We start from the raw sequence: 18,999 nt of genomic DNA on the forward strand, positions 1-18,999 counted from the left end.
TTGGATCCCTTCTATTGAGAAACCCTAAGTTTGTGCTTCATAACCAGATAAATGTTGAGCTGATTTCCATTTACAGCCTGATTGCAGATTTGGTTGATAGAATATAAAGTTTGGTCTGAAAGTGGATGGTTGTACTACCCAAAACAATATGTGTATATCCTGGTCCTGCAGTATTTTTTTTTTAAGTAAAAATTGAAGGTGTCTTATTGGAAAATATCCCGGGTAAGTAAACAGACTGCGTTGCGTGTGGAGCCACTGTTCATAGAGGAGGGTGGACGGGTCCCATAAAGTGGGAGCCCCGGGAAGATGCAGTTCTCTGGGAGACGGAACCGGTGGGGAATCACGTCATGAGGGGGCCCTCCGTGGGACGGCAGAAGTGATTCTGACAGCTGGTCTTCTTTTTATTCCCCATGAGTAGATGCGGCACATGCGTTTGCCTTTACAGACAGGGTTTTCTCACATTATGTGGCCACAGACAAAGGGCGGGCACACTCACCGTATTGTGTTTGGCGATGACCTGATGGGATTCCTCGCCACCTTTCCGAGCTGCGGTCTGTCGTGCAGCCGCAGGACAGCGCTGGCCCGGGTCATAAACCTGATGGGTATGGTTCACTGATTTTTTTGGACTCTGCATTTATTTTAGCAGACTTCTCTGATAGCTTTTTGCAGTTTTCAGTTTTTTGTTGTTGAAAACAAAAATAATAAGTAAACCAGTTTAGACCCTGGCTGGTGTAGCTCAGTGGATTGAGCGTGAGCCTGGGAACCAAACAACCGCAGTTCGATTCCCAGTCAGGGCACATGACTGGATTGCAGGCCAGTTCCCAGCAGGGGACTCACAAGAGGCAACCACACGTTGATATTACTGTCCCTCTCTCCTTCCCTTCCCCTCTAAAGATAAATAAATAAAATCTTTAAAAAAATAAGTAAACCAATTTGGGGATCTGTTTCTCTTTCTGAACCCAGTGCCATGCCTTAGTGCCCTCTTGGGGAGGTGCCGTGTCTCTAGCCAGGGCTGGAACCTGAGGGATCACTCCCGATGGAACCTGAGAAAGAACAGGGTATTACTTACAGTCTTAATGTTCCTGCCTTTTCTTAGTGAGGCATTCAAGGGAACCAACATGGTGTTTTTCCTTAAAAATTATGTACGTACATATCTTGTTCAAGTTTTATACATAGTCTTACTTTGCAAGTGATCATGGCAATGTTCTCTTATTCAACAAATTTTGATTGAACACCATTATATTGTTCAATATAGTAGTGAATACCTAGAATGTATTTACCAGAATAGATATCGTCCCCGTTATATAAGTGAAACACTGAAGCACACATGATAAATATTATTGAATAAAACATTTCTTCTATGTAATAATTTAGAAGACCAGCTCTTAACCATCGGGGGATGGGGTAGTTTCTTTTATTGTAACATTTGACTAAGATATTTTTAGATTCGAAGGATAGATATGTTATTCCGATGTAGAACTGCCTAGATTCTTTAACTTCGTTTGAATTAGAACTTTCATTCCAGAGTCCTTTCTGGAATACAGGTTAAAAATATTTCATTGTGATAACATTCCACTTGTCTAGGAGTCAAAGAAACAAAACTAAAATGAACCGAAGATTTAATTAATAGAACCATGTTGTTAGGCACTGAAGTTATTGATAAGGACATGAGGGTTTTTTTATTCATTGCAGACAGCAATATTGGGAGATTTAAAAAACTCTTAATAGAGGCAATAAAAGTACCATGGGGTCACGTGTACAGTGATTCTGAAACAGAATGACATTGAACTGTCTTCTAAACTATCAAAGAAATTTCAAATTACATTCAGTACAGTTTTTGTGTTAAGTGTGCTTCATTATTTTCTAGTTCCTTATATGTTTGTATCAACCTATGCTAGATACGTTACCCCTCATTAACAAGAATGTTCTGTTAACCCCAACATGTTATGTCCTATTTGATCCACTTTCATGATCTGTTTTGAGCCTGCTGGACCACACACACCTTACCATGGGCATTCAGATTGAAAGGCGATGGCCCCTGGTTGGCTCTCCATAGAGCCGTCTGTCCAAGAAGCAGAGTGCTGAGCCTGGGAGAACGCAGGCCTGGAAGGTTTCTCCCCATTGGATTCTTAATCCTTTCGATGCTCTTGCCTCTCCTTATAGTTTCTTCGGTTATCTGCCATGTTCTAAAGGAAGCTCTGTTGGGCCCAGAGTGTTCAATTAGAGACTTTTCTCCCGGAAGAAGCTCTGGGAGCCCAAGGCATTAGAACAGACACCTAAGAACTCAGGTGCCCTCCAGAAAATCACTTAGCCTTACTGCCCACCATGACTTAACTTGGCCACACATACCTCTGGGGGCATTTATGTGATTTTTTAAAAAAATTATTCTAATTTATAGAGAACTCTTCACTCACATCTCCTCAGTCTTCAAAAGAACTCAGGCAGTAATTATTTTATTGTATAGATGAGTATATTGAGGCTTAGAGATGTTAAGTAATTTCAGCTTAATGACTGAGTGTTAGAGTTGGCAGTTAAACTGAGGTTCTGTAACTCTAAACACTGTCTTTCTACGCCTCAGTCTTTGTGATGGTAATGATCAGAGCTAAAGTAGGTGATTGCTACTTTGGCTTCTCAATGAACAAAGGAAACTGAGCCTCTTAATAAGTTTCCCCCTATTACTGCTAGTTTAGGAGATGACCCCGCTCAGTTCCTTTTCATCCTTGCAAAACAAAACACCTTCCCCAGGAGCTCCTTTTGGCAGGTTATCAGCAGGCTTGGATTCTTTCATAACATATTTTTATCTTATAAAGAAGCTCATGTGATTGGTAGCCTCTTCAGTCTTCCCTCCCAACAACTTCAAGTTAAAAGGCCATTTGTGAGAGGGCCTTGAGATGCTGGATTACAGCCCTCTGAGCATGTTCTTCTTTTGTGAAATAGGTAGAGTTTTATTGAATCTTCAGTGTGTTCTTAGCCATGTGGGAGATCAGGAAAGACTGTTCCCTTCTCAATTCAAGGAGTTAGTTGGGGAAGATGAGGCATGAATGCATGTGAAGTACTTCCAAGACGAAGAAATACCACAAGGCCTTATATTACCAATTGCAAAATTAATGGTGCAGGTAGTAAGTGCCTTGTATTGAGGGAAGGGTGAATCGTAGTCTTAGATTTGTGACACTGGTAGAGTCCTTATCTAGTCCTACCACCTTAATAGAAAGTAAAACTCAGCAGGCTTAATATAGAGGCTTAAATTTCTATAGCAAAATATTGCCATATCTATACTTCGAATTCAGATCTGTTCATTAATTGTCTCCTGCCTAAACTACACTCTCTCCCTGACCTGTAAACACTTAGATTTTTGAAAGAGAAATGAAATCTTGCCATCAATATTTAAAAAAATATTTTCATTGATTTTAGAGAGAAAGGAAGAGAGAGAGAGGAGAGAGCGTGGAGAGAGCACATGAGCAACATTAGTGAGTGTGAGAGAGACTCATTGGTTGGCTCTCTCCCATATGCACCCCAACTGGGTGTGGGACTCACAGCCTAGGTATGTGCCCTGACAGGGAATCGAACCTCCAACCATTTGGTGTACCGGATGATGATGCTCCAACCAACAGACCCACATTGGTCAGGATGCCCTCAGTAATTTTAAGCTTTCCTAAGTAATGTCTATACTCCAGAAGATCTTGATGACTCCTAAACATCAGTCTGTTCACACCTATCATGTGGATCTGTCTTGTCCTTTGAGCCTTTTCTGTTTCTCCCTTTTCCTACATTTAGTATTTATCATTTAATCACCATGCTGCAAAAATGGTTTGACAGCATTTTGTGTGTAAAAAATATATAAAAGGCAATCAAATAGAATTTAATTTATTTTAAGCAGTGACTTAGAATCATTAATGACTGCATGAAGATGAGGTCCTAATTTTCTCACCTTACTTAAATGTTTATCTCTATTTTTTCTCCTGCCGTGGTCTAGAATTCCAAAGTGTCATTCCTCAGTAATTTAATTAGGCCACAAGTTTGAGGCCTAATGATGGATCAAAAAATGTATGATATGCTTGAGAGATCAAGACTGCAAATTTATTACTGTTGTAGCAGAGGTTGGCACATGTGGGAGAGGGAGCAGGTACTGCCCCGTGTTATGGGATCTGAGTCAATGATCAAGGTCAGCCTCGGTTCATTAACTTCTTCTGAGGGCACATAGTCATTGTAAATATACTTCTCATACCTCATATTCTAATTACAGTATAGGATGGCTTTGGAATGACTTTTGTTTATTTCAGTTAATGTCCTAAAGTAATATATGATGTTGAAAGATCTGGAATAACGTAAGCTGATTTATGGTCATTTTGCCTAGTTTCTTAGTGCCCCCCAATGGAAATCTCACCCCTCGGGACATGTGTGGGTGCAGATCGTCCACAGGCAGATTAACCTAACCTGCTCTTAACCTAATCAGCTAAAACCGTCCTTTGTTTTGAGAAAGCAATAAACAGAAATTCCCATTGTGCTCTCAGCCAACACACTATTAAAAATTGGGATGTATTCCATTTTAATTCTTGAGACCTTACAATAGATGAAGTCTGTTTTCGCAATAATTGTGCCCTACTTCATTCCTATGTTTAGATAGTATACATTGTTTTGCCCCTGAATGTCTAATAATTCTACTTTTAGATGATTTTTAAAGTCTTTCACTTAAGGCAAAATGGTAAATCACTTTAAACTCAATAATTCTTATGAGATGTAGAATGAAGATACAGTCTTTTGTGTCCAGTCCTTTGCCTAAAAGTGTAGTAACTTAATTTGGAGTTTCGCTCATGGGCAGCCTGACTGTGCTGTGAGACAGCAGTCTCTGGAGGATTCCTCAGTGGCCTTTAGAGTCTCAGTACCAATCTTCATAAAGAAATACAGAATCAGAAAAATTAATATACTCTTTCATTTGTCACGCAGATGTTAAAGACTGTTTGAGCAGCAGACAGTTGTGTTGGTGGTAACATGATGAACTGAAGTTTGCTAAAGGATATCTGTGGATATTGGATAATTTTTTACTAATCTTGTTCAAAGTTGATTTTGTTCCTTTCGATTTCTATAAGGTGATTTGATGAAGGTGAAATAATTGACATTCGTGTTCTAGGCATTGATTGGCTGGGTGCTCCAAACATGGAATTCTGCAGATAGGACCTTCAGTGAGTACAGGCCCCAGGCTTACCCTTCCACCCCCAACAAAGACTCTGGGAAGTTAGATGATACAGTATTTTCAAGTTATTTGGTATCAGGTTGTTAAGGATAGCGATCCCTGAGAGATGGGAAACAAATGAAGTGTGTCTTGCAATTGTCCTGGATCACTGCCAGTATGTACTGTAGGAAAGGGGAGCCCAGACGGAGCCTGCCAATCTTTCTGAGTGGAATAGATGCTGGGAGTTTGGGCAGGCCAGGGTGTCTAGCATTCACAGGACAGAGCACCGTAAAAGAGAGAGATGCCCAGTTAGAGAGCCCTAGAGTTCTGTGAGGATCTCCTACAAGCCTTCAGCTGAGTGGTACCAATCAGTCCATGAAAAACTACCCAAGGTCCAGGAAATAGTCATCCAAAAATATTAGAAGGAACGATCAGTGGAACTCAGGGCTGAAAGTAGCTCGTATTGCCAGCAGCCAAAGCGAAAAATCTCATAGTTTATAAGCAAATGGCGAAAAACACTCACAAGTGCTTTGCCTCTACAGTGGGCAAAATTTCTCCTAGACTCTATTGCCTAACAAAGCTTAAAAGCAAGACACATTGAAATCAAATTGCTTAAAGCCAGTGAGAAAGAGAAAAACATTGTAAGTCTCTTACACTATGCATGAAGTGGTGTAATATTCCCTAAATGTAGATTTGATAAGTCACAAAATATAAGATATTAACCCTAAAGCAACCGCCAATATAACAAATAGTTATATAGCTAGTAAGCCAAAAAAGTAGATAAAATGGAGTCATAATAATGTTTAATGAATCCAAAAAGAATTAGAGAGAGGAAAAGAAAAGGAACAAAAACCATATAGACAAATAGAAAATATAGCAAGATGGTAGGTTGAAATCCAACCGTATAAAATATATTAAATGTGAATGGTCTAAACACCCAATTATAAAACAGAAAATTGTCAGGTTCGATAAAAAAGGAAGATTTAATTATATACTGTGTATAAGAAACCCACTTAAATATGAAGACACAAACATGGTAAAAGTAAAGGGATGGAAATGGCAATATACAATTTTAACACTTATCAGAAAAAGCAGCAATGGTTATATTAAGAGACAGAGTAGACTTCAGAAGAAAGAATATTATAGAATAAGGAGTTATTCATGATGTTAAGGGTGTTTTCATGAAGGGGACCCATCAAATCTCAGTGTTTATATACCTGACTGTAAAGCTTCAAAACATATGAAACAAAAAAATGAACTATAAGCAGATTTAGGCAAACACAATATTGATGAAGATTCATCATCCCTCTCTCAATAACTGGTAGAAGAATAGACAAGGAGTCATCAAATATATAGGAGACTTTACTAATACTAATAACCAACTCAATATACTTGACATATATCATATATATACACAAATATATATAAACCTCCCATCACCTGCAGAACTGTCTTCATTTTGAGTACACACAAAATATTTACTATGATAATCTGTATTCTGAGTCATAAAGCAAGCCTCAATAAATTTAAGGGATTTAAATCCTACAGTATGTGTTCTGTGACCACACTACAATTAGAAATCAATAACCACAAGATATTTGAGAACATGCCCAAATATGTATTTGGAAACACTTCTAAATAAATCATGGATGTAAGAAGAAATAAAATAAAAATTATTTTGAACTGAATGAAAATTAAGACACAACATATCAAAATTTGTGGGATGCAGCTCCTCCCGAGCCACTGCTCACCAAAGAGAAAGGCATGTTTGGTTCAAGCACCAAGATCGTGAAGCCCAAAGGTGAGAATCCAGAGACTCGAGTGCAGCATCTCCCAGGCTTCGGTGGAGCTGGAGATGAACTCAGACCTCAAGGCCCAGCTATACAGGACTTGAATATCACTGTGGCCAAGGAAATTGAAGATGGTGGCAGTCAGGAAACTTTTATAATCTTTGTCCCTGTTCAGCTGAAGTCTTTCCAGAAAATCCAGGTCTGACTTACACATGAGGTAGAGGCAAAGTTTAGCAGAAAGCATGTTGTCTTTATTACTCGGAGGAGAATTCTGCCTGAGCCAACTCAAGAAAGCTGTACAAAGAAGAAGCAAAAGTGCCTCCAGTAGCCGCACTCTGACAGACACACACTGTGTGATCCTGAAGGACTTGGTTTTCCCAAGTGAAACTGTGGGCAAGAGAACCCACGTGAAACTGGGTGGCTGCCGACTCCCAAAGGTTCATTTGGATAAAGTCCAGCAGAGCAACGTGGAATACAAGGTTGAAGCTTTCTGTTGTCCATAGGAAGCTCACAGGCAAGGATGTTAAAATTTTTAATTCCCATTATTTCAGTTGTAAACAAAATGACTAAATAAAATGTCATCCTCAGTAAAAAAAAAAAAAAAAAAAAAGAGAGGGATATTTATAGCACTAAATGCCTATAGTATTAGAAAAGGAGAAAGATCTCAAATCAGCAACCTCAGCTCCCATCTTAACTAGAATAAGAATCAAAGTGAAAATCAGTTTAATAAAAACAGTAAAGAAAATCAGTTTAGTTTCTTTGTTTCCACACCAGAAGTGTGGCTCATAAAAGAAGAAAAAAAAGATAAATTAGACTTAGGAACATCTGTTCTTATAATGATAGTATTAATAGAATCTTTTACCCTGGGAGAAAATATTAATGGAAACCACACATGCAAAGAAAATATGTTCAAAACACATATCTGATAAAAGACTTTTATCCAGAATATGTAAATAAATAAAAACTCAAGAATAAGGAACAAACAACCAAATGAAAAATTGGGCAAGTAGTTTGAATAGATTTCACTGAAGAGGAAACACAGATGACAAATAGGTATATGAAAAGATATTCAATGTCATTAGTCATTAGGGAACTGCCAGTTAAAACATTAACGAGATACCACTACACACTTATTAGATTGTCTAATATTAAAAATACCGGCCTTATTGAGTCTTGGCAAGAACATACAGCACCTGAAACTTTCATACATTACTGTTGGAAATATGGACTCATACAATTTGCCAGTTTCTTAAAATATTAAACATTATACCTACTATATGGCCTAGCCATTTCACTCCTAAATGTATAACCAAGAAGAATGACAGCATGTATCTGTACAAAGACTCACACATCAAAATTTATCTATAGCCATATTTGTAGTAGCTAAGAATGGGAAGCAACTCAAATGCCCATCAACAATTACTTGGATAAACAAATTAGTGTTCATTTATAAAATGGAATAGGACTCAACAATAAAAAGGAATGAATTTTTGATAAATACAATGACATGGGAGGATCTCAAAATAATTAATGAAAAGGAATCAGACCAAACAAATACATACCATATGGTTTTATTCATATAAAATTCTAGAAAATGCTAACAAATCTATGATAATAGAAAGCCAATGAATGGTTTCCTAAATATAGAGGGGGGTTGAGGGGAGAAATGAATTATAAAGGGGTGTCGGAAATACCTTTGGCAGTGATGGATATGTTCCGTTATCTTGGTGGTGATGGTTGATCATGGTGGTGGTTTCATGGGTGTATACATATGTCAAAGCATCGTATTTTAGCCTTTAAATATGCACACTTTATTTTATGTCAATTAAACTGTTGAATTATTAAGGATGGCAATGAATGCCCTTATTTCAAAATCTGTGCAGGAGCGCTATTTTGAGATTTTTGCTTTAGTGTTCCAATCAATCCATAGGTTTTTGCCTGGAGGTTAAACATTATGCAGCCATCGTGCCTACCTTGTTTTCAAACCCATCACTGTGTAATGAGAATACCAAATCCACAGCATTTTGATTCTTTACTAAACTAATAGAATGAATATATTACGTAAGAACACACGTAATAGCTACTAAATGAGTAATCTTTTGTCTTACATTTCCACGTGCTAAAATAAAGTAAACATCAGCCACTTGCATCTTTGAATATTTAGGTTAATGTTTTCCTTTTAGACTGAAATACAGGCTGAAATCCTAAACATTTTTTTAACTAGCTCCAAATTGACAGGGTTTGGCTCTTGAATGTTTGATGTGGTATACACCTCGGTTTGCCATCTTATTCCCTGAAAGTCCTGCTTGGACATTATATTTCAAAATCTGTATTACAAAGTCCTTTATCCTTTTATTAGTTTAGTACTTTAAGCTTTAGACATAAGAAAGAAGACTATCAGTGAAAATCAATTGAAATGCAGTTAGATAAAGATCTGTTGTACTGGGCAGAAAGCTTAGTTGCAGCACAATGTAATCAATTAGGACCCTCCAGCTGCATACAGAGTTTTACCCAGCCAATCACTTTTCACACGTTTCCTCCATTAGCCTGACGAGAGTTCTTTTTTTTTTTAATGTGAATTATGATGAATGAGATTGTTGTTATGAATATAGAGATGGGTCATTACCCTACAAAAACCAGACTGCGCTGGCGATTAGGGCTTTCTGCTCCCGCTATCAATAAAGTATAAATTTATCTGTCTCAAACTATAATTGGGAAGCTGTAGTCATTGTTATCTAATTCATTTAACAATGATATAATCGTAAATTGTTTTTGTTCATCTGGGTAATTTACATAACTTTTAAGTTAGTTGTGAGGGTGAAGGAATATAATTTGTCGAATAGTAGTGGGAATTTTTTATGGCTTAAAATTAAATCAATATCCCTCAAGGTTTTGTAGCCCCAAATTTAACAGCCTAGGGATAGCCCTTCAAGATGTCAAAAAGAGGAAATAAGGAGCGAAGCTTATATATGCTACATGAAGATACTAGAGGTTTGCAAAGTAATGAGCATTTGCTTATCTTAGAAGCCCTATGGTTGTTAAATTCTAGAAATTTTTGACTGGTTTCCCTTGCCTTGGGCTGGGGAATTCAAGATGGAGAAAAGAGTTGTGTGTTTGGTTTGATGCACTTAGCCACTGATGCCCTCCCGGTAAAACGGGTCAACCCGGCTAACATTAGCATGTTTTATGAGGGGAAAAAAATTAATCCTTGAAACACCTCCATGGGGGTGGATTAGTAGAAAAGGTCCCGTTATAAACTATTCAGTTACAATCAAATTTGGTCTTTTTGTTTTTGTTCTTAAAATAGCTTTGGTTGAGTGTGGTTTTTGTTGTTATTTTAATGTTTTCCTACTCTAGCCTCCTGCTGTCACAGAAAAGGGCGCTTTTTCTTCTATGTCTGATACAGTGCCTACAACACTTGCCCCTCACAGATGTCGGTACATGGATAGAAAAATTTCATTGTCTGCAGGTGTGAATAATTTTAGTGTCGCGTAGAAAAGTGGAAACTGTTGCCTGATTGTGGTTGATATGGAAGCAAACTCCAGTAGAGATGGAGCTCTTGGAAGTATCAAGTTAAAGCAGGCCAGGCTTTGAGGTCCGTTGATGAAAGACCTTTGTGTTTTGTGCCGTGAGAGTGGGGTGCTCAGCACTAGAAGAGTTAATAAACACCAGGAGCTGGGCTCATCTTGTACTTTAGTAAGCTTTAATCTGTAAGCTTGATTACCACCTAACCCTCTATCTCTTGCCTCCCCCTTCGAGCACTGCAGGGGCTTTGTGGCTGTATTAGTGGCATTTTGCCCAACACTGGCTTTAGGGAAATCATTCTACAAGAAAGAAAAGCAGAAAACTGGGTCTGTTGTGTGAGGTCATTAACACAAGAATAACCTTATGAGCTGCAGAGGGCAGGAGGGAGTGTCTGTCCTTCCTAGAAATTTGCAGGCGAAATGTCACTGTCCTCTTCTTACATCCCCACTTGTGCCAGGCCTAGTGGCATCCATCGTCTACAGCTCCCATTAGGTACTTTCAGCAGGATATTCAGTTGTGTGTCATGGAGAGTCCTTTTGTATTGGCTATGATATTGATATTTCGTAAAAATATGTTTTCAAGCTGTAGCTTTCTGGGATTTTTCTTAGAGACATACTTGCACAGAATTGCTATGAAATTAATTCTCAGTATTGAAAATATTCTAGTGTCTGGACCAGATTCCATGCTCCCTGTCTGGCCAAACCACATTAAGTCATTAGTGTAGGCGAATTGTGAAGGACCGATTACAAGCTCAGAGGAGCCCTCGTGGACATTTTTATGTTAATCCCAGGAGCTTTACAATATTCTCTTTTCTTTTTTTAGTGAGTAGTCTGAGAAGATATATATTATTTCTCTTTTTTTTAAATCTTGGAAGATAAACCAAGAAAAACATTTATGGCCACAGAGGAGGGATTAAACTATTCAGCCAACAAGAACTAATAAATAAATACTGAGCCAATATACCATTAAATTGGGAGGCATTGGGTAGAAATAATGTGGCTTAACATTTGGCCCTGTGATATGAGAGAAACAGTGAAAGTTGTCACTTGTCCCCAGCATATCCCAGAGTTGATTGTCAGGGCACCTCAAGAACAGGTGTGCCCTCGAAGTGTGAGGAAACTCTCAGGAGACTGTTATAGCAAGTGCTGGCTCATACTTGCCACCTTTATCAGAGAGCATTTGTCCCATGCTATGTGCCTGTGCAGTGGGACCAAAAGCAGCAGTCCAACCTCGCAGGCGGCTTTGCCTGCAGTACACTTTTTCTTTAGGCACTGAATAAAATGATGGGTAAATGAGTTGACTACATAGAGCCCAGTGATAGAATATAAACTGCATGAGGCTGGGCCTTGTCTTCCATCGTCAAATTCCCTGCAGCTGGAACAGTCCCTGGCAGAAAATGGCAATTTGATCTAAAATTTTAATTAATTAATGACATGACCGATGAGGAACAAGAGATGATTTGATTCTGGCCTGAGCCCAGGCCCACTGGTTGTGGTCACATGAGGGATTCTTAGCAGGTCAGAACAAAAGTGTGGAGTTGCCATAATGTTGAGAGCAACTCTGAGAACTGAGAATCTACTCGTTGCTATAGATGATGTTATCTTTGATTTTTTACTCAACCATTTATTGACCAACACTTTTATGTTCCTATTTTTCCTGTGATTCAATCATTTTCCTGTGAAGTAAATTTTTTTCTTTTTGGAAAAAAAAAGTCAAATTGGTTTTTCTTTTTGCATTTCCAGATGATGATAAGGCTTGGAGTTACGTTAGGAATTTGTTGAAGACAGTCTTCCTGTTGACAGTCTAAGACACGAGTTGATTAAGTCGTGGTATTTGCTCAGTAAGAGGAGACCCATTGTGTTACAGTCTACACATTTATAGAATTCAGAAGATGACTCGAGAGATGAATGAAACATAAAATTTGAAAAAAGTTTTGGAGTAGTTGAGGAGAAGGAATATAAAAGGATCCGAAGAGTAAGGTGTGATGTAGAAGATTGTTCAGAGGGGGAAGACTGCTGCTCAGTTAATTGGCTTCCCTTAAAACCTTTAAGACTGAAACCCTGCTTCCACCCCTAACCAAGGCAGGCCTTGATCTGATTTCTGTCTCTGTATGTTATTTGTCTTTTCTAGATGTTTTTTATACATGGAGTCATACAATATGTAGTCTTTTGATTCTGGCTTGATAACATAATGTTTTTGAGATTCATTCATGTTGTAGAATGTATCAGTACTTCATTCCTTTATGTTTTTATTTTTATTTAGAGACATTTATAATTTAAAAAATTTAAATGTATTGGGGTAACATTGGTTAATAAAATTACATATGTCTCAAGTGTAGAAGTCTATGATACAGCATCTGTATATTGCATTGTGTGTTCACCACCCAAAGTCAAGTCTCCTTCCATCACCATGTATTTGACCCCCTTTACCCTTTGCTACTCCCTTCCCCACCCCCTTTCCCTCTGGTAACTACCTTACTGCTGTGTGTATCTGTGAGTTTTTGTGGCTGTGCACTGTCTCATTTTAGCTATTTTGGCCATTATCTTGGCTTAAATTTGTGGGTTCTGTGCGGAATACCAACTTCCACTGTGACTTTCAGTGTCATTTGAGAAGGGTGTGGTTGTTTGTTTATTTGTTTGTTTGAATGAACTGACCTTTCCTGTGTGTTCATCCTGGTTGTAACTTGTTGAAGGAAATGTTTTCTTAATAGAACCTTCTGTCAGCCCCCCCCTCCTTTTCATAAGTATTAAATGTAGTTTTAAAAATTTTGCTATTACAGTTTTCCATGAAGAAATTCCATCTCATCTTAAATTTTATAGTTTCTTGCTTTTAAAATTTGCTATTTCATGTGTCAATTGCCAAGGTGTCCACTGAAAGAAAATTTATTAGCAAGAGCTCATAAGCACCAAGTCCTAAACCTGATCTTGAGTGGCTTTTAGATGAATGTGTTTTCACTATGTTGTTCCAAAGAAGTAAAAAGTTTCTCCTTATCTCAGTAGTTCAAAATAAGTATACTAATTTCATTTAATTAGATTGATAAATAATATATTTTAATTCACATGAAGCTTCAAGCTAAATATTGTTTAGCAAACTCATAAAAATGCTATAACCATGTCTTTGTTATTTTTCTACATGAGGCTTGCTGAGATTAATAATAATTAAAAAGTAATTTACCCCTGGGAAATCACAGGTGAAGTTATACAAAAATTAATTCTAAATGGGATCATAAATCTCAAGAGTGAGCTAAAACAATAAAGCTTTAAGAATATTAGGAGCATATCTCTTTGTTCTTAAATTAAGCACAGATTTTTAGGCAGAATTCAAAACCTTGAACCAATAAAAATTTTTTGATATATTGAACTAAATAAAATTTTTTTTACGTTTGCTCTCAGGAAGCCACTATTATGAAAACGAAAAGTCTTTGCAGAACATACATAGTCGATCCTCTTATTCCCCTTATTCCCATATTCCTTATTCGTAAGTTTGCCTACTCACTAAAACATCATTGTAACCCCAAATCAGTACTCACTTGCTGTGCCTTCTAGGGCAGACGTGAACAGAGCTGCAAAAAAAATTCAGTTGCCTGACACAGACGTTCCCAACTGCCTTTGAACAAGGCCATGCTCACTCTGTCTTCTTCTTTCGGCTTTTATAAACAAACGTCCTTTTTGTGATCTATTTAGTGTTGCGTTTTTTGCTTTTGTGTGTGTGTGTGTGCTTTTTCCCACTGATTTCACTGTTTAAAATGGTCCGAGCATAGTGCTGAGGTACTGTCCAGATACAAGAAGGCTGTGATGTGCCTTATGGAGAAAATGTGTGTGTTCCATAGCTCAGTTCAGTATGAGTTAGAATGCTGTTGGCCGTGAGTGTGCAGTGTTGATTGATCAACAATGGGCTTCATATAGACAAAGGAAGAGTAAATTCACCAGTCAGTACATGAGGCTGCTCTGGAAAATGCTAGCATATGTGACAAAGCTATATGGAAAAGATGGGAAAACAGCTGGATTTGTGGATTTAGGGATGGCAATTTTAGCGGACAGTACTGTTTTGAGGCTGAAAGCCCAAGAACTTCACATGTAGTAATATAACCCAGGAAAACACCGTACCCTTCTTAGTTAGTGCTGGCTGGTTTGCACATTTCCGAAGATAAAATAGTATGAAAAATGCTAACTGTGCAGTCAAGGCAGGTTCTGTGGATCAGGAGATTGCAGAAGAATCCTAAAGATAGCTGCTAAATATTAGGAAAAGGTGATGAGCAGGTTTTCAATGCTTTTGAAACTAGTTTTGAATGCTGATGAAGCGTGAGGAGATGAACCGCATAATGTAATTGGCATTTTATTTGACAAAACTATTGTGACCAGAGGCTCAAAGGAACCTCACTCTGTTTTTTCCCTAGGAAATCCCATTGTTGTCTAGTTCAGTATCACAGTGACTTTATAGAACATAATAAGTACTGCAAATAACACGAATTGACTATTTGATAAAGAAATCATGTGCAAACTATGGAAAGAACTCCTATACCTTAATAATGAGGAAAACAACTCAGTTAAAACATGGACATTTGAACAGACACAGCCAAAGAAAATAAAAAAGTGACAAGTATATAAGACAGTAATCAGAGAAATGATACTATATGCTACTAGAATGATTAAAATTTAAAGGACTAATAATACCAAGTGTTGAAGATGTGGAGAAACTGTGGAATTTTCATGTTATTACAGGAAATGCAAAATGCTATGTCTATATCCTCTTTGTCAAATAGTTTGGTAGTTTCTATAAAGTTAAACATATATCTACCATGTGACCTCATCATTCCACTCATAGGTATTTACCCAAGAGAAGTGAAAACATATGTTTATACAAAGACGTGTACTTGAATGCTCATTGCAGCTTAATTCATAATAGCCAAAACCTTGAAACAAACCAAATGGCCATCAGTTGGTGAGGGGATAAAAGAATCGTATTTCCCTATTTAGCAATGCAAGGAAAGGGATGGCTGATTGATACGCACAGCAACATGGATGAATCACAAAAGCATTATGCTAAGTGAAAAAAGACAGACCTAAAACACAAATAATGCATGATCCATTTATATGAAATTCTAGAAAAGGGAAAAACTACAGAGACAGAATGCAGATCAGTGATCACCGGGGGGCCAAGAGCTGGGGAAAAGGAATTGACTTCCAAAGGACATGAGTAGACTTTTTGGAGTAATGGAAATGTTCTATATTTCATTTGTGGTGATGATTACATATTAGTATATGTAAACAAAAAAAGTCATCACACCCACACTTAAAATGAGTAAGCTTAACTGAAGGGAAATTAATGCCCCTATCAAGCTATTTAAAACAACAGAACTCCTTACCAAAACCTATAAGGCCCAGCATAACAAAACTTGTGCCTACTATTTCAACTTTTAAAAAAGTTTAATTGTATTTGAATTTGTAGGTCTTTAGCTCAACAAAAGGGGTTCTCTCCCATTTAAGTCAGTAATAATTAAAATGTTTCTTTCTCTGAATGGCTAATGGTTTAAATACTTATTCATATTCTAATATGCAAGTCTCTTCCATGACCATGCTGTGACCTCTCAAAACAAAAGTTAGAGATCGGAAGTAACTAACTGACAATTACAGTGGTTGATACACTCCAGTTTAAATAGAAGTGTCCTTGGTTAAAATATGGTTCATTCATCGGTCAAACTGTCTTTATTTCCTTTAATTGAATTAAGATAGACAAATGAGAGATGTGTGCAAGACAGAAAAAAAATCCTTTCACATATCACTGTTATCCTTCCTCGAGTGTAAAACGAATCAATTTAAAGCATGTCAAAGCATCTTGTACTCTTGACCAACTTTAAAGCAGAAATGCAGAGAAACTGGCTGTTTTATACAGTTAAACATAATTTAATTTTATCTCTGACAATTGTGGATGATATTATTTTATATGCTCTTGTTTGCCTACAGATTATAAGTTTGTGATTAAAAAAACCTTCATTTTTCACTTCATCTTCAAGTTGGAAATACCTCATCAGAAGATATACAAGATAGGAGGAAATATACAATTCACTGCTGTGTGTGTACAATTTGGTTTCATCTGTACATTTGCATGGGGAGGGGGTGGAGGTAGGATGGAAGGTGAAATTTAGTTTTTGCTTTTCTACCTAATAGCCAGCTACTTTGAAAAATGTGGTGTCTCTGCTCTTTCTAGTTCATTAAATTATTATTTGTTTGTACTTATCTTGTATATAAATTCATTCACATTCTGTGAAATAACTTATATATCAAGGCTTAGTTTATTAAAGCTAGTTACCTGTCCCTATATTTTACCTTTGTTTCCACGACTGTGTACATGCCGATTTATACTGCTTAACTCAGAGCCTGCTTTCTGTTTGTGATTCGTATTTTTTCATCCTTGAATGTTTTTTCCTGCTTTCTGTGTTTGATCATAGATATGCTCATAATTTGTGTTATTTGTTCATTTTAATTTTTGTTTTATTTTTCATATTATTTTATTTTGCACAGATTCAAAATTCCAAACCTACAAAATGGTACCTAGTAAAAAATCTTTCTTCTACACTTGCCTCCAGCCATCCAATTCTTCTCTTTGAAGGTCAACAATATTACCGATTTCTTTATCCTTCCAGAAATATTTTATCCAATATATATGTTTTTGAGGGGGCAGGACTGAAACAAACCTTATTTATAAATTGGGGGTTTCAAAATTTCACAAATATTAAAAATGCTGTCACTTTCTACATGTTGTTTTTTAAAAGAATCAACTTTTCAACATCAACCAAAGCAAGACTTTAAAGCATTATCAGAGACATCAAGATAGACCCTTCACTTAGAGATCTTAAGAACCTACTGAAAATATTCTGAGCATCAGGCTTTTACTGTTTCCTGTCTCTGAACTTCATGTCTATGATGTGTTCTAAGCTGGGATTCTGGCCTGTCTGTGAAACTCTTTGTATCATTTGTCTTTCAGGGTAGACCGTGTCAGGGAGTGAGAGCGTGGAAATGAATTATGGAGTAGCGCTGATCACCAGTACATCTACCCATGTGGTTTTTCCCTTACTTTAACAAATTTCTTTCTACAAGTCCCAAGAGGTGAAAATAATGACTTTACTTTCCTTCTCCCTAAACAAACCAACCAACAAACAGACATTTAGAAACACAGGAGAGGAAAGGAAAATCCAGAGAAGTGCGCGCAGACGTGTTTAGGGTTACTTATTTATGGCTCTGCTCATTGGCAGTGTAGAGTGTGTGTCACTTGTCATTAGCAGTAACAATTTCAGCACGTTGTGTTCTCTTTTTATTTACTCTGGTGGCAACATGTTTCTGACCAGGGCCACTGGCTGTGGGTCAGCAGGTCAGTCTTTGAGGTTAGGAGTAGATGGGGTCATTTGCTATTAACCTAAGATTAGCAGCAAACGTTTTTTTCCTTTTTTTTTTCTTTTCAGAAGATTTCCTCCTATTTGTGTAACATGCCAAATTAATCTTGCTCAATTTTAGAAGAATTTTTTCTTTCTGATCTATATTCTATTTATTCAAATTTTTATAAAGGTTTTTAAAAAAATATTCAGATCTCTTCCTAAGCCCCTTTTCCGAGTCCACGAAGCAATCTGAACTTTTTCTAAAATTTAAAAATTTCTTATCTTTAACATCCAAGTGTACAAATGTTGTTTTCTATACTGTTGAAGTCTTTTCCCCTCCACATACTGATGTACCAAAGTAACAAACGCACAACAGAATGTGAAGATTTCAGCGACGCATTCCCCCTTGAGGTGGTCTTTCTCCATGCCATTCATTGTTGGTATTGAACAAGGTCCACGTCCTAAACTAGCACGTGTTAGTGCTGTTTTTGTTGTTTAACTTCAGGGGATCTGTTGTATGGTGCCTTGTTCTCTGAAATCATCTTTTGTCTTCCCTCTTCAGCAGCAGGAATCACCTGTTATCATGTAGCTTCATTCATCATTGTCTAACAAGTGTTCTCTGTGGATTTCCCCATGAGAATTTCCACACAATTCCTAGTTTATGTTGTGGCATAAACCACAGTCTGCGTTAGGAGCTAAGTTGATGCTAGCTAGGCCTTTTGTAGCAAAGTTGTTTCCCTTACATGTTGGCCCATTCGATTACCAGAAAGAGATTTTCACTTGCTTTTACAATGCTTTATTGCTATTGATGACTTGCTTTCTTTCTATAACCTTGGCAGCAGGTCTTAGCCGGAGAAGAAGCATGCAATTAATACATTATGGGTGCAAGGGCCAACAAATAGGGAAAGGTACTTAATGTGGACTTCTCGGAGTGCAGTGTTGACCTTGAGGGGTAAAAAGGAAATAAAATATATATGTATATGTGTGTATATATATATATATATTTATACACACCTCTGTATATATCTCAAATATATTAAACCTATGATAATAGCAAGATTAAAATCAGCTGTATTTCTAATGTGTAGTATTACATTATACTGTAAAGAATAGCAAACTTCACAATAGCAAACTTTGTTTCT

The 18,999-nt window shown here is 37.2% G+C and overlaps 1 protein-coding gene and 1 pseudogene across 5 annotated transcripts in view; both read left to right on the forward strand.

The window, feature by feature from the left end:
* Positions 1-18,999, forward strand: part of BCAS3 (BCAS3 microtubule associated cell migration factor) — a 494,341-nt gene that overhangs the window by 313,671 nt on the left and 161,671 nt on the right. The gene's annotated exons all lie outside the window — the stretch shown is intronic.
* LOC119003459 (40S ribosomal protein S7-like) lies at positions 3,567-7,517 on the forward strand (annotated as a pseudogene).

Source organism: Sturnira hondurensis, unplaced genomic scaffold, assembly GCF_014824575.4.
Source record: "Sturnira hondurensis isolate 20B ecotype Veracruz unplaced genomic scaffold, ASM1482457v3 Scaffold0018728, whole genome shotgun sequence".
Classification (NCBI taxonomy): domain Eukaryota; kingdom Metazoa; phylum Chordata; class Mammalia; order Chiroptera; family Phyllostomidae; genus Sturnira; species Sturnira hondurensis.